The following is a 16,777-nucleotide window of genomic DNA, read 5'->3' as shown; positions in this document are numbered from 1 at the left end:
GTGACGAAACGGTGGGTGTGGGGGGTTAGTAGGGTGTAGGGGGAATGGCAAAGTAAGAGTTGTGATGTCCTGTTGGCAGCTTCAGTTCAGTTTGCACCGTCCGCTGTGCTTAAGTGTGGTTTTTGGGTCGATGCAAATTCCCATATGCTGTTGTGCTGGTTTATGTGTTGTTAGTCTGTTGTTGCAATGTGGTGAAGTGCCTGCGGATTGCTGTTCCGAGAGGTGGTTGGTGCATTTCCGTGTGAGGAATGTATGCGGAAAGTTGAGGTTTTATAATTGGGTTTGCTGTTTTTTTCTAAATCGTGGATTTTAAAGTATATTATATGATTGGTTATTTATAACGTGCGGACCCGGGGATCAAACCTGTGTTGCTCCATGTCATATTGCTTCCAAGGCAAGCACATTGCCCCTGAGCTATCCTCTCGAGAGTAGCATTTTCTAAAACGAGTGCAGTGACAGAAACTGACCCACTTTAGTCCACAAAACAGGCCGGCTTTAACCCAAAAACTGGCCCAAACTAGACTGTTGGGTCAGCCCTTTGGGCGTTGCCCTATTGCCAGTCCAAGCCTGATTGTGTACCTTTTATCGACCCCCCCCAAACCCTCGATACAGCTATTCTCCTGTGCTGTGTGCCATCTCCCCTGTGTCTCATGGAAGCCCCCCCCCACCTTTATTCCCGTAAAGTCTCTCGTATAATACTTTCCATTCTCTTAGACCCTAATCCCTGCCCCCGTGCGATTTTATTTCTCTTCTTAGACCCCCCTGCAGATGGGGGGCTGTTTCGCGTCGGGGGCCCGCGCTCGTGCCCCTGGTCGCCGGAGCAGGTGCTGCCCCGCTCCCCGGCACTTGCGCCTTTAAGGGGCCGGCTGCGTGCGCCGGGAAGGGCCGGGCCAGGCTGAGAGCGCGGGGTGGGGGCTGCCAGCGCTGACAGTCTGTGCGCGAGAGCCCAGCCTGCACATCCCCTCGTCCTCCTGCCTGCCCGCCCGGGATCCAGCTGCTCAGTGTGTGAGAGAGAGGGGGACCGGGAGCCTGCCTGCCTGCCCCCTGCTCAGCACCCAGCCATCCCCCCACCCACCTTTTTGGATACGGCGCCTGCCCCGTCATCACAGGGACACCCACCTCATCCACTGCAAGAGGCTGCGGCGGCCAAGGTAAGAGTTTTTGAAACACTCCCCAAACAGGCGGCCGACTTCCCCAGTGCCCTTGTAGAACACTAGCCTCACTCGGGGGGGCGGGGGTCTTTCGGGAGCCACGTGACGCTGAGGGTGGCAAAGTGGCACGGTCCTCGGGGGCCATCCGCACGAGTTATCCTCTGACCCCCGGCCACGCCTCTCCGGTGCCCGGATTCATGCACATGTTTTCGGATTGTTCGGGGGAACTTTCTGTCCTTGGACGGCAGGTGTGCCCACACCAGGGCCCCTGCGTGGGGGAAAATGGGGGGTAGCGGCGGAAGATTTAAGTGGGCGGGGAGGCTGCGTGCCTTGTGCGGGGCACCAGCCGCTCTGCATCAGGGCTTGCGGGTGTGATGGGTGGGGGGGGGGGCTGACGAGGTATGCTTCGTGTGGACTAGAGTAGCGTACAAGTGAAAGGTGGGTGTGGTGCCAAGAACTCCGTGTTCGGCACATGCCCTTGTTGTCATTGGTTTACCAAAAGGATGGTTTGTGTGGGTGAGGTCAGGGGCCATCGTGTGGAAACTAGCGCCTACAGCCGCAATCCCGCACTCAAAGTGCCTGGAAGTGAGACTGATCACTCCTACCGCAAATTCACATTCCCAAAAAGTTTAAGAGGAAAGGGAGCGCGAAGCGGAGTGAGTAGGTGAAAGGGCGGGGGGAGGGAGGCTGGTTCTGTGGGTGAGAGATAGTGGGGGCGACAGGGATGCCTTTACCAGGCGGCCTCCTGGGCCCGACCCCTCCTGCAAACACAGGCACAGCCCCACCGCTCGGTGGCGCCCGAATAAACGGCAGCAGCTTCCAGCCCCACTGTGGAAACCAACCCGCTCTTGCCAATTGACCTCCAGGGCGCCAACTAGGGATTTGGATAATTGTCCCGCTCCCCCCATCATTACACGCAGGCCCCCTGCGCCCATTGCATTGCCCCCCAGCCCCTGGTGCCCGCCAGTCGCCCGCTCTGCCCATCCTGCGAGAGCGGCGCAGTGATGTAATGCCACGGGCTGCGTGCGATGACTTTGCTGGGCATTGCTGTTGACTTCGACGGAGGACAGCGACTTGCATTCATTCGTTTGCCACTGCGATGAAAAGGCCGGCACGCCGACATTTAGTGCTGTCGAGCAAACCTCTGCCCAGGTTGCACACGACGGCAGGACCTTCGTCCTGTGCAGTGGGCGCTGGAGGTGGGAACCTAGTCGAGTCGCCTGAGCTACCTTGACTCTTTATTCTCGGACGACAAACACCTGCTCGCTTGTCTGGCCTAGTGAGAAAAAAAACCGTGTACAAATTCTAAAAAGGACAAAAATAAAAACAAAACAATTCCCTCCTCCACAAAACCAACCAATTTGGTTTGGTGCACAGAGATGTATCGACGCATTGCTGGGATGTTGTGTTTCATCCTTTTTTTTTTTTGTAGTTCCGGACTCATCCCTCGATGGGTTTATTTTATTGCTCGATGCTTTGAATTTAGGGATATTAATTGTGTAGGAAAAGGTACGTGTGTGTTGGGGGGGGGGGGTGTGGGGGGGGGGCGAGTCACTGACATCTGCAATTCTGAATTTGCCTGGGGGAGGTCAACGCGGCGGCAGCTTGCCGAGTGTACCGTGAAATTGAAGCATTCTGCTTTCTATCTTTCTGGGTTCACCGCATGTTTCATTCAATTTTTGTGTTGTACTCGATATTTTTGTATTTTTTTTGCAGCGTGTTGAAGCTGCATGATGCCATGTTTTTAGTTTCCCTGCTAAATAAATAAGCAAAATAAAGAGGGAGAATGGCAAAAGGAAGAAAAAAAATGGTGCTTGTTGGTACTGCGTCGGCAGCCTGATCGGGTTCACCTTGGCTTTTTGGCGCGTCTGTTGTTGAGTGTTATTTGACATGGGGTCTGGCTGTCGATATAGGAATAATTCCTTGTAAAACGTTATTAGGGTTCACTGGTATGTTTTTTTTGTGTCTATGAGATAGAGGGAGAAATGAGAAAGATGTAATTTTATGTTTAAAGTTTTTAAAAGAAAGATTCATAGTATGTAAGATCGGTTGTGTGTGTGTGTGTGTACACACATTCTGTTGTTTAACTGAGTCTAAATGATATGTACATGTCGTCTTATGGGTTCACCAAATTTGCAGCAGCCTCAAATTTTTACTTTACTAAGATACTACTTGTATCTAATTAAACAAAATATAAAAAAGGTAGAATTTGGTCATTTCAAGCGGAGAAGATAAACCCTTGTAGATTGATGGTTCGATCATTGCTGTTGGCCGTCTTCCGGATAATCCATTGCGTGCAATGACGATTGTCAAAGATAAGGAATGGATGATGTTGGATTGGAAAGCATCTAGAATCCAGACTGTTACCCAAAACGTCCCCGTTCGCCCCTTCCCCGCCACCCTCTCCTGTATTTAGAAAGCTGCAACGATGGCGGGATGGACAATGGCGGCCAGGACAGCGGGAGAGAAGTATGTTATTAAACATGATTGCGGCAATTTATTTCATTATCTACGAGATGCATTTATTCTTCAGATGTTCGGGAAAAAAGGGGGGGGAAATGAAAGGAGGGGGTTGGCTTGGGGGTGGGGGTTTAAGTACTGTAATCAGCACTCCCACTGCTGCAAAACCGAGATAGAGAAATCTTTGGCGGAACCTACCGTTTCGACGGAAATAAAAATGATTTTGTGAGCGTGGATTAAAAGCATGATAGGATTTTATTTGTGCTTTTTCTGTCGGCCCCCCCACCCCCCTTGTGACATTATCCCTCCTTTGTAACCTCACCCTTGTCATAGCTCCCCACACCCCCATCACCCCACCACCGATGATGTCTTGGTCTTCGAAACTGAGGAATATTCTAGGCGGATATTGGTGGGGTGTTGGCATCTGCAACCACCCACCCATCACCCCCTAACTGGGCAGTTGTCCGGGGGGGGGATTTGACCTCTTTCCTTCGCTCCTCATGGGTTGTCCTGGAAAGTCTACTAAGGCGAGGGGAAGACGCCATGTCGGCGTAGATGCCAAACACACGTCCGTTTTTTCCATCCGATTCGTCGCCATCTTTTTTTTTTTTTCTTCTCCTTCCACCCTTCTAAGTTGCCCCCACCCCCATCCCCTCCAACCGTGTGTCGCATAACATGGAAGCGGTGGGCATGGATGATGGGATCCAGGCAAGGTGTGCCCGTGTCTTTCGTTGCATAGGGAGCGACGGGGGGGGGGGGTTGATGCAAGGGAAGAATTAAAGAGCAGAAGACTTAAAAATATAAAGCATTTTGGCCAAATGAGCTTGTGATGGTGATAATGATTGGGATTAACCATCCATGAAATGTATCGGGCTGCCATGCCGAGGGAGGTAGCGCCGGTGTTCCGGCTGGGGGGATTGGCCTGCTCACGGCAATATGTCATCTGGAATTTGGAGACAAAGGAAGATGATTCTCTAAAATAGGAAAAAAATATTTTTGGGGGCTGGAGGATATTGAACGAAACAAGGTCCTTGAATCATCGTGAGGCCAGGTTGCGATCCTATTGTTGCCACTTTATTTATATATTTTGCAGATTGATTGTGTATTTGTGATTTTGAAAGGTGATCTGGTGTTGCGTTTTACTGAGTATTTGATGATAGTGTTTCAATTTTTTTAAACAAAAAATGTTTTATAGCCTCTGTGTTCTCCGGAATGATGTGGAGTGCGCTTACGGCGAGGCACCCTGAGAGGTGCAACGTGTCCGAAAATTGTGAGATTGTGCATTGCTCTGCAGCGGTGAGTGAGGCGTGTGCCGTGCTGCATCTTCCACTCGCAGCGAGTGGGTGTCGGTGGGCTTGTGAGTAGACACGCGCTGAAAACACACAATTGCCTGTTGGCGCTGTAGCTGCTTCCCTTTAATTTTTCCCTGATTCATTGACGTTTGGACACTTTGTTTTTTCTTCACAACTCATCTGTGATTGACATTTGCTGTGATATCAAACGGAATTGCTGCCCTTATATAGGCCAGTGCCTTAGCCGTACACCATGTGTAGGGTGCCCACGCCCCAACCTTATGTTTCTTTGGCCAGGCCCACATGTCTCTCTATCTCTTGGATGTAGGAATGGGTGGGAGTATGGGGGCTATGACCCCCTGGAAGCCATCTCTCCATGCTCTCCCAAGTTTACTCTTAATAGTCTTCCTTTTTAATTGTTTCTTATTAGTGTGTCCTCTTGCTGTGCAGCACTCTCGTGCTTTACACCTAGGCTATAAACAACCCCCATACAAACATACCGTGAACTGAGGGCGGTCCTCTCTATGAGTTGTCCGGATCCATGCCGGATTTGCAGGAGCCCCCTCATTAATATTCATGAGATGAATTTGCATACAATGATTCTAAATATATTTTGCCCAGAAATATTTGAATGGGGGATATCCTGACAACCTGCAAGGTTTCCGTCCCTCGAGGCCTGGAGTTGGACCACCCCTGGCTTGCTGCTAACCCTTGATGGGTGTGGCCGAACTGTGGGGCACTGGACCTTCTTTTGGTTGACCAGCTACATATGTAACCCAAACCTTTCCGCCTTCAATCCCTGAGGTCTAGTTGCTTGCTTATTCTAAAAGTGATCGCCGGGCGCACTCGGCCATTAACACGGATCCCTGAATGTCCTGGGGGAAGATTGCTTACATGTTTTTCTCTGGTGCCCAGTGTTTAGCTGGCAGCCATTCTCTCAATGTTGCAGCACAGCTATCTTTGTCTTCTATTATATACCTCAGGCTACACCCTGCATAGGTATTTATTCCTGGACGTTTTAGGGTCCCCTTTTCAGATGGTGGAAAAGTCCCAGAATGCAAAGCGGTGTGGCAGGACTAGCTCAAGTTTTCCGGCATGTCGTCTATCAACTCTTCAGCCGTTCGAATGAGGTGGCAAACTAAAAACTAACTTCTCAATCGTGAACATGGCTATATACAAACGCCAAAAAGTAATGTGCTTTGCAAAATGAAAATATTTATCCTAATTCAATAAACTTCTTCACAAAAAGAAAGGGTGCATCTCTGAAATGTGGCCTGTGGTGAGTGAGTGCGGTCAAACATAGCTTGTACTGTAAGATGGTGCACACGTCAAAATCCCTCCAAATTTCCACCAAGGCACTAACCAAACGTGTTGCTACTGACAAAAAGTTAAACATTCATGGGGAAGCTTCTTTTGGCCCAGCTGGTGCCTTTTTATGGTCATTTTGGGCCCTGGGTGGAAGAGTTATGGCAATTAGTTTGAATCCAACCAAATGTATTCAGCGTCTTGTTCTTATTTTGGGTTTATTGTGAATTGACCTACATTGGTCTTACATAATACAATGCATCTGGGGATAAAAGCAGAGGCGTGTGCTCGGTATCCCTCAGTCACTACCAGGCTTGTAGGCAAACCCTACTTCTGAGGCCAGCATTGCCCAGGTTGCGTTCCTTCCTCACTTACTTCTGGAGGTGGAGCATTCCGAATGCCCGGGCTGTTGTGCTCCCATGGTTTGGCCTCCAAGTATGAGCCCCTTGCATGATTGCCATTGAGGGTCTATTCAGGGAAATCCAAGCTCCAAAATCTTTGCCCTAGTTTTGAGGGCAATCCGGAACTTTTGTACGTCTCAGAAGCAATGAGACTACGTAGGATACAATGCGAGAATTAAAGCCTTACAAGGACGGTGAGTGGCATTTTAGCCATTCTGATTAGTTATTTATAACGTGCTTAATACCCAGAGGTTTCTAAGTGTAGACCCGGGGATCGAACCTGTGTTGCTCCACGTGGTCTTGCTTCCAAGGCGAGCGCGTTTCCCCTGAGCTATCCTCTGGAGACTGACAATCTAGGCAGCCTAGAGTAGCCTAAAATCCAGTCCCAAACAGATGAAGGACACAATGCACACACCACTCAAAAGGCCCCTTCTCCAACATTCACTGAACACCCAAGCCCTTCCTGTCTGCTGGCGGAGGGCTCTGCCTACAGTTCAGATGGCCACACTAGTCAAGGACTGGCGTATAGGGCAGTGTCCGAATTGGCAGAACCTAAATGCTGGTGTGGGAGTTTGTTTTTTCTTTGGTCAAAGTGGGCCATGAGTTATATCACTCTGCTGCTGGAAGTCTTTATCAATTTTACTGAGCAGATGCACTTTAAAGTGCTCTATTTACAAACCATGTTAACCAAGAACGGATCCACGTAATAATGTCGCTGTGAAAAAGTCGTTATGTTCTGGCGACCTTTTCCTGGCTAGCAAAATTCTTTCTCCAAATATTCTAGGAGGGGTATACTTATATATTATTAACTCCAGTCCTACAATATTTCAGGAAAGTGCTTGATAGCCGATAGGTAGCATCATTAATGCATTTTTTTTTTAAGTCACCAACCTGACAACTTTTTTCATGGTGACGGTTATTACCTGATACCCCAAGAACGCCCTCTTACATGGTACTCAAATGTAACGTAATAATAAATTGCCATTTACGATTGTGCGCTGCCGCGGCCTACTTAGTTTCCCAGTTGGACTGTGGGACACAGGCACTTTTAAATTTGTTTTTATTTTCTATTTTGTACTTGTTTTACCGTAAACCTTATACATTCTGAACACACAATTCATATATACGAATACTTACTACAATACTCTGTCTAAAACAATGAATTCCATAAAATGTATTACATAGAAAAGTAAAAAAGAATCTCATACACAATTCATTCAGCCTTAGATATATACTCATTCAATAAATATTCCCAACCTAAAATTCTTAAATAAGTTTCAATTCCCTTTAAAAAGGTTACCACCTTAATTACTGATGGCGTATGCGACCCTGCTAAAGTGCGATACCAAACGGAGGTTACATTCAAATAATTAATACCATGTACATAATCATTAAAAACGGTGCTCTTTTTCCCTACAAAGAAGCACAAGACAGGAAGATGTGTTTTTTAAAGCTTCAGTATCCTGCTGACAAAATCTACAAAAGTTTACATCACCTTGTCCTCTGATGAGCCATATGTCATGGGTATGCATGAGATTCAAATATACGGTTAGAAGGGATCTCGTGACTCACCCGTCCAGACACTGCTTCAAGTACCTCGGTAGGGTTGCCTCTTTTTTATGCTTTCCAAATTAATCTCAGATTAGAATTTATTCAAACTTCGTCCGTCGCACGTATCCATCCAGTACAGATCATAGATTTATTTACAGAACTGAGAAGAAGCCTGTGAGTTACACGACCCTTCTCCAAAATATTGATACATTCTACTTTAAACTTGGACGATCCATTTGTTTACACAGCAGGTAGTATAGTGGGTATCCGTAGAAATGACCCAGTACAGAAAAAACGAGGAAGAAATGACCCAATTTTCTTTACCGATTTTGTTTTTTTTTATGTTTTGTTTTTCTTGAAATGTTGGTACTTTATAATTAAAATGTGGGATGGGGTTAAGGGTATTAGTGAAAGTGGAGGGTGTGGGGGGGTCCCTTAGTAATAACAATAACAAAAATGCAGAAAGGTCAAACACAATTCAAGGTTAAATTGAAAGGTTGATTTATCAGCCAGACAATAATACATAAATAAAAAAATATGGTACATTTTTCCATTCGTTTTTTCATTGACAACCATTATAACGTGCCTGGTTTAACCACCTTAAGCTTCCTATACAATGAACACGGGTACATTTTAAAAGGCAACGGCTCTTCCCACTCCTTCACGTTTTTGTGTGTGTATGTTAATTACAACAGTAAAACATTCTTACAGGCCCTGGACGCCTGTGATAACTGCCCCCAAACTCCATTCTCTACCTGCTAGGCATGTTGGCACCGATTCGACACAACAAGGGCCAATAGGAACGTGGGCAGGCGGAGCGCGACAGCGTGGATCGTACAGTTCAACCGCCACTGTGGAGTAATTCACCTTCATGCACTTCAGGGCATGCCTTGGAGTACCGGCATGCCTTGGAGTACCGGCATTCCAAGACTTCTTGGTTGAATGTGTACATGTAACGGTGCGAACCTAGCCGGGAAAGGAATGCGCACTACGCAGTGTGGGGGGTTGTATCAATTCCTGAGGTGATGTATGCAGCATAGAATGTGGTTGTCTGCTGAGGACACTTCTTGCAGCAGTTTGAGAATGAGTGGCAAGGGAAGGACTTTGTCTCGGGAGGACAGCTCAGGGGCAACATGCTCACCTTGGAAGCAAGACGACACTTAGCAACACAGGTTCGACCCCCGGGTCCGCACTTAGAAACCTCTGGGTATTCCGCGCGTTATAAATAACCTATCATATCATTCAACAAGGCCCTGTTTAAGACCCTCTCTCTGGTTTTTAAAAACCTTCATGGCTTGGCTCCCTCTTAGCTTAACTTTCCTCAAACGTTGTTGTTTACCACCCAAATGGCCTCTTGCATCTTTGGGACAACATCTCTTGGTAATTCCATCACCCAAATCTGTCTCTTGGGGCGATAGATGTTTCTCCTCTGCAGGCCCACGAGCCTGGAAACTTCTACCAAATGATCTTTGGAAAATGGAATCCCTTTGTGATTTTAGGAAAAGATTGAAAACGCTCCTCTTCGAAAAGCATCTGATGACTGTTTAGCTTTCTGTTTCAATTATTAACATCTGCACCCAGACGCAGTCTGAACATGGCTCTATGGGATATGCGCAATATAAGTAAAAAAGTTCTAATTAATATTATCATCTGCACCCAGACGCAGTTTCAGCATGGCTCTATGGGATATGCGCGATATAAGTACCAAATCAATCTAATCCAGGTTGCAAAATCTTGCCTTGGTTGGAGTGGGCTTTTAAACCCAGGGGACAGTTTTTTTCCCCTATTGCTCCAATCCTTTGGGTTTCTGCACCCTTTTGTTGCAGAGATAGGAGGACCTATTGGGTAAGTTCCGAACGGGCCAGTGTTTTGGCTTGGGGGGATGAAGGGGGAGGGCCTATGTGATGAAAACCGGTCAATGGGCACAACAAGCGAGCCTGCGGGGTGTGGAACTGTAACATTGGTAGCCAAGATGATTGGAACTTGGAGTATGCTGTGTGCATTGAAGTGCAAATAACATTCCCTACTCTGGACCAAAGTTTGTTTCCAGCTTGAAGCAGCTCAGTCGGTGCTGACACTCAGTCCTTCATGAACCACACACTACCACAGAATTCCTTCACTCATGGTGGATGGAAGTAGGATTTGACACGATGCTTGTGGGTTCCCGGTACACGAGTATTGCGATGGTTCCTGTCTTGCGGTGTGGGCATTGGACACAATGACCCAGGACATCTTAGAACATGTGTAATCGTGGTGGTTCCTGTACCCCAGCATGGCACAGTGATTGTTGGGCACCAGGAAATGAGTATAATGATAGTTATTGGATCACAGCATAGAGACACAATGGTCCTGGGGGGTGCCAGTATGTGTATCACGATGGTTCCGCTCCTGCTCGGTAGGGGCTGGACACAATCATTCTATGGGGTCCTGTTTCAGAGTATGAACATGGTTCCTGTGAACAATGTGAAAGTGAACACTGGGTGCACTGATCTTTGGGTACGAGTGGACAATAATGATGGTTTCTGTAACGCAGAATGGTGATTGGATCTAATGATTCTGCAAGTCTTGGTACATAAGTATAGTGATGACCCGTGCCCAATGGTTCCCGTGCTCTAGTGTATCGATTGGACTCCATGATCCCGGGGGCGCTGGCATATCTGTAGAATGACGGTTTCTGTACCACAGCACAAGGATTGAGCACAATGAACTTGGGGGTTCAGGCACATAAGTAGAATAATGGTCTCTGAACCACAGCAAGAGGATTGGGCACAATGAACCTAGGTGTCCTGGCACATGACTAGAATAATGGTCTCTGAACCACAGCAAGAGGATTGGGCACAATGAACCTAGGTGTCCTGGCACATGACTAGAATAATGGTCTCTGAACCACAGCAAGAGGATTGGGCACAATGAACCTAGGAGTCCAGGCACATAAGTAGAATGATGGTCTCTGTACCACAGCACGAGGATTGGGCACAATGATCCCAGTGATCCTAGCATAATGAGGGTTCCTGTCTTGCATTACCGCAATGGGACACAATGATTATCCCAGGGACCCTAGTACATGAGGACAGTGACGGGTCCTGTCTCGCAGCGTAGAGATTGGACAAAGTGATCCAGGGGATCCTAGTACATGTGCATGTTGATGGTTGCTGCACCACAGCATGAGGATTGGGCACAATAATCCAAGGGGTGGGGGGTCCTAATATAGTAGGGGATCTTGTGCCCCAGCACTATGATTGGACATAAATGAGTAGAAGGATCGATTCTGCAGGACAGCATTTAGTTGGATATGAGGATCCTCAAAGTGACAGTCTAGTATCTGTGGTGAGCCCGATGAAGGACTTGGACCAGAGGACCTCTTTAGAAGTAGTTTTATTCAACTTAAAAATATAATGCCTCAATATTCATTCAGCTCCCTTCCTAACCAAAATGAAACTAAGGTGCTTGTCGATAGTCCAAGATCAAAAAAAGTCCTCGGTCCAAACCTATCAACTAACTGGCCATACCACTTTGCAAAAACGTAACAGAAAATAGGTGGAGGGCCTTGCACTCTTGTTTCTCCCTCAAGGTGTCTCTGGTTGTCCCAGGAATCCACCCACCGCCCGGCAACGGCCCCTCTGGTTCTAAATCCAGTGTGTAGAAGTAACTAACAGTTCTTCTCAAAGAAAACAGTCCTTGTCAATCATTCTCCAGTTCCTCATAGTTCTCCAGTTTCCCAACAAAAACTCTTAAGTACCAGCAAATAAAAGGTCCACATTGCTTTAGGTGGAGGGATGTTTGGCTGACCCCTCTCTGTCACTTGTGTGGGTTTCTCCCCCCCGCTTGGTTCGGATATGGGGTGCCTCTGTGCTCCCCTCATATGTTCTTCGCTTTCTTTATTGAGCCCAGCTGGCTCCTTTTTCTTGGGGGTATCTGACTCTTCTGGAGGTTTATCCTAGTTGGGTTTCTTGGGCTCCCCCTAACTCTTCTCCCTTTTCTCATTGTCTGTTTCCCAGGGCCTCTGTGATCCTGTTATGAGGGAAGAACAACATTTCCTTGTGCGCCACTCGCTCTTTCCTTTCTCAAACTCCCTTCGATCTGGGCAATCCGTGTACCTTAAGTCTTGCAGGGTCTGCTCCAGTGAGGGTGTCTTTTCGGCAGCAGTGGCCTTTTCCACAGCTTGCTTCTCTTCCGCCTAAATTCAAGTGGTTTATGGATTCTGCTCGTCTCCGCGTTCTATCGCCCTTCTTCTTTCTCGTTGGGAGCGAAGGACTACACGCTTCCATTGGTTTCTGGTTTCGGTGTCGATTTTGTGGGCACCAGGCCCACCACAGCCTTAGTTTCTAACACCCCACATGCCTCTGTATTGCGACAACTCGCTTCGGCCTTGGCCTCTCTTTGCGCCACAGCCTGCTCTGCTGTTCAGCACGACTCCTTCTCTCATCGACGTACTCACTTCAGAGGACAGCCTCTGTACAAGGTTTCCCTCTCTTTGGTTGGCTCTCGGTGTGAGAGTGGTGGACCCCGCCCACCCTTCATATCTGGACTCGGCATCTGCATTCGGGCCCCTCATGTCCTGTATGTGGTTGCACCTCCAGGTACGGTTCGCTTTGTGTGTCCTCTGCTTCTCCGGCCTCGCATTTGGCTATGCAGGGCGACAGCGTCTCCCTTGGGCGTCCACTTCCTTCAGCATTACAACCGGCTCCACTGTCCTTTGGAGCTCTGTCCCTCCCTGACGTCCTCACATCTGAGACTGGCCTCGGCATTGGGATTCCCCTCTTCCGCTCAAGGTTCGTTGGCCTTTTACTCTTGCTCCTGTAATGAGTGGTGTATTGTTCAGCACAGGTTGTCAAACATGTGAAAGTTCTGCATTACCTGGAGTTAAACACACAAAAGCCTTATTACCTAATCCCGTAGAAGCAGATGATATCTTGTGTTGTCTATCAAGAGTTCACCATGGGAATGGGACTCTTTGTCCCCTAAAAGGGAGCCTCTCCCAGTAAGGTCCCGCTTGCCCGAACCCCTAGGGAGGGTTTGGCTGTGCGGGCTCTCCTCACTAGCCTAATAGGGGGTGACGCCCCCTAGGGGAAAAGGGATGAATACCCTGGGTTTGTCACATATCTTAGAGTTTCTAGGCATGCGGGTAAGATAAGCGACGTGCCTACCAAGTTTAATCCATGAAATCGGGCCAATACTCCCACCCAGAAGTGGAAGCCGAACGCGTTTGAGCCTGACCCTTTACGTCAACTTCAACTTCTCAGGTGCAGTGTTCGGGCTGGTGGCACGCGCAGCAGCACCCTGCACTGAAAGGACCTCTGCTATAATGCTATAATGACGCTTGACGTGAAGATGGCCTATGTCATTACAATGTTTCTTTTAATTCATGGGAACTGCCAGCTGCAGTGTTTGCATGGAATACAAGGAAAATAGCACATTTGTAAAAAATCAAATCGGTTTTCACTTGTTTAAAAATATACCAATCGGGAATGCTTTTACTCCATTCAAAATTCTTTTCCCGCCAACATTCAAAACTTGGCAGTAAAATGCCTGTAACTCGCATTCTTATCTGCAGCTGACCTCTGGGCTTTTTTTGAAGGTCCTGATCAGGCAGCTCCAAAAGTCGTCATTGTGGCTGGTGTGAGGCACTCGCTAAAATGGTCTTAATAAGAGTGGCGAGCAAGCTGTGGCCATACAGGCGTGTGGGCCTACAAATCCCATCCACCCCAGCCAGCGTAGCCAATGATGAGGGATCATGGGTGTTTTGGCTCAAACCATCTAGAAGGTTGCAGGTTGGCCATGACTGCCAATAAGGAGCCGTGAAGCTCTCAGCTCAGTCGATGTGGCCATAATGGCGCAGACGATGTAACGGGCCGAGGTCATTGACAGTCCAGGTTGGTTGGAGCATAGCTGATGTGTCGTCATGAACCCTTGGTTTTAGTGGTGATGAAATTGATGTTTTGGCAGCCATGATAGTGGCAGTGGTGACCTCACTGATCTGGCGGTCTTGGGTAATGATCCTGCCGCTGCGGCCTTGCTAGCTGTTGGCATGCACCAGCTGATGTGGCAACAGACAGAGAAGAAATAATAATAATTTTGCATTTTTATATAGCGCTATGAACCCTCAGGGGTCTCATCGCTGCTTTTTATTACCCACGGTGCGTGGTGCTCATTTATCGACCTCGGAAGATGGAAAGATGGAAAGGCTGAGTTTGGCCCTGCCGGGATTCGAACCTGCGGTTCAGCAGGCTCTGCACAGATGTCAAAGCGAGCGCTCTACTGGCTGTGCTTTCTGACCGGCAGAAAGGCAGAAATAATATCATGGTTGCCATACAGCTGATGTAGTGGTCATGGTAGAGGTGGTTTTGTGGTTTGCAGAAAAGCTGTTGTCGCTGTCCAATACATCTTTTGTGACCACATTGCAAGGACCCACACAAGCATTTTGTGACAAGTGGGGAAAGTGTGTGCTTGCTGCCCTCTACAAAAGTAAAAACCATGAACTGCTAGTGTGGAACTGTCCGTGTCTGTTAGTCTGTACTCGCCCACCTTGGGACCTGCTTTCCAAAACATTGCAACGAGCAGGGCTGGGACACGGCAGCTCTCGACTATGTTTCCTTAAACACGCGTCCGTCTTCTGCCTCCATGCTCCCCTGAGAAAAGCTATACTCGCCTTGAAAATAAAACGTGTACCTGAAGGGCAGTGCCCCAAGCCAGGACGAAACGTCTCACTTCTGATGACCTCATTGGCTGGGTCAGATGTCATTGCAGTGCGCAGAGCTGTGATGTCATTCTACAGCTGCATGCTTGTTAATTCTAGTATAACGTCCTAGGAATGATAATAGCCGAGATTAAAAATGAAGTGGTAAAAACGATGACTTTTTTTAGTTTGTTTGAAAAAAGCAAATTATGTGCAAATGTTTTAACAATGTATTTTTTGTTTAGATTATTTTTTTTTAAATAAGTGTAAGCTCATGGCTGTGGCCAGCGCCATGTCGCTCTTTATTTCTGGAGGGGCTGGCTTTCTTGTTCAGTCTTCTTTATAAATTTTTTTTTTTTTAAAAAACAGGGGGTTTCACAAGTGTAACACTTTGAGCAGTGACCCTAAATAAGAAAGAATAGAAATGACAAATAATTTGTATTATTTCTGGAATTCTATGCAATATTCGCTTGACACATTAAAGGTTTATTTCAGGCACACTTCCGGGGGTGAGTCACTGATTTAGTCTCTTCTTAAACGCCTCAACTCAGCCTTTCATCCTTCTGAGCTCGATAAATGAGTACCAACACAGGTTGGGTGATATTGTATGTATATTTGTTCTATATCAAGCTCTTAAGCGTAAGTGCTATATAATAACACATCATTATCATTTGGTCATGGACGTCTGCATTCACAGTAATTTGGTAATATGGGCCTACACACACTGATCTTAACGATGCATATGGTGATCCAGTCTTGTATGAAATGTATACCACATTTTAGTGATAACGTACCCATATTTTTCATAGTGTACGTAGGAACAATGCTATGCGATGCTACTTCCTGTTTGTCAAGGGGTGAAACGTCCTGTTCCTTCGCTTCCTGTGATGTCACTTCAGGGTGGTCGCCAAATGGCACCCCTTCCTGTGATCTCATCGGAGGTCAAAGGTCATGTGATGTCACTTCCGCTACCCCTGGCATTTTGGTGAAATGACGTCCCTGTATTTGTTATTGTTTGTAAGTGTTACTGTTTGCCTTGTTTTGTAATTGGTGGAATTGATGATAAGAGTTTGGCGTTCCGCGCCAACACCTATGTAGACCTCCTGCTTGTTGGCTCAGTATAGGCTGCCACCTGAAGTCATACAATGGGCCAAAATAAAAGAACATTCTACACAATGACAGCAGGAAAGTTCACAACAAAAACCCTAAGGAAACGTGTGGTGGAGACTGCCCCACACAATGACTGATTGGTTGAGACACTTGGTTTGTCTGTTTCATGTATCACCATGTTCTATTGTGATTGGCTGTCCAGAGTCTGCAGTAGCCCACATGAAATAAGATATCGATAGTGGCTGAACCGGACGCCTCGGATTGGTTATGTCATCGTAATGACCGGCGAGCTTGTATTGGCTGCCAGTGGTGTCTCCAGAAGGTCCTTTGCATTTGTTAATCCACGATCAGAACTGGCCCAGCTGGATTCGTTAACCCATGCGCCAGCAGGTTTTCTTGGAATTTTTTTTTTTTTTTTTACCATGGCTTCATCACTGGCTCACTTGGATTGGTTGCCCTGTGCTTCACGCAGGACTGCTTGGATTAGTTATCATGGATTCAGCACTCGCCCTCTGTCCGATTGGTTGACCCATGCTCCGCACAGGACTGCTTGAATTGGTTACCATGGATCCAGCACTGACCCTGTCCCCGATTGGTCGACCCATGCTCCGCACAGGACTGCTTGGATTAGTTACTATGGATTCAGCACTGACCCTCTCTCCGATTGTTCGACCCATGCTCTGCACAAGACTGCTTGGATTAGTTACCATGGATTCAGCACTGACCCTCTCTCCAATTGGTTGACCCATGCTCCGCACAGGACTGCTTGGATTAGTTACTATGGATTCAGCACTGACCCTCTCTCCGATTGGTCGACCCATGCTCCGCAGA

The 16,777-nt window shown here is 47.5% G+C and overlaps 1 protein-coding gene across 41 annotated transcripts in view; it reads left to right on the top strand.

Annotated features, from left to right (window-relative positions):
• The first annotated feature begins 925 nt into the window (after positions 1 to 925).
• The window catches only part of NRXN3 (neurexin 3), a 2,596,979-nt gene continuing 2,581,127 nt past the window's right edge, over positions 926 to 16,777 (top strand). For 39 of the 41 annotated variants that reach the window (XR_011283791.1, XR_011283790.1, XR_011283788.1 and 36 more), the window contains exon 1: positions 927 to 1,151. The gene's annotated coding sequence lies outside the window, so the exon portion shown is untranslated. Of the gene's footprint in view, positions 1,152 to 3,520; positions 3,621 to 16,777 lie in introns of those variants that run through there. The other 2 variants (XR_011283789.1, XM_069637868.1) reach the window with 2 other exon arrangements.

The sequence above is a fragment of the Ambystoma mexicanum genome, chromosome 14, assembly GCF_040938575.1.
Source record: "Ambystoma mexicanum isolate Mex_15411 chromosome 14, UKY_AmexF1_1, whole genome shotgun sequence".
In the NCBI taxonomy this organism is placed as follows: Eukaryota; Metazoa; Chordata; class Amphibia; order Caudata; family Ambystomatidae; genus Ambystoma; species Ambystoma mexicanum.
Note: the sequence above shows the minus strand (reverse complement) of the source record. Positions and strands in the feature narration are given on the sequence as shown.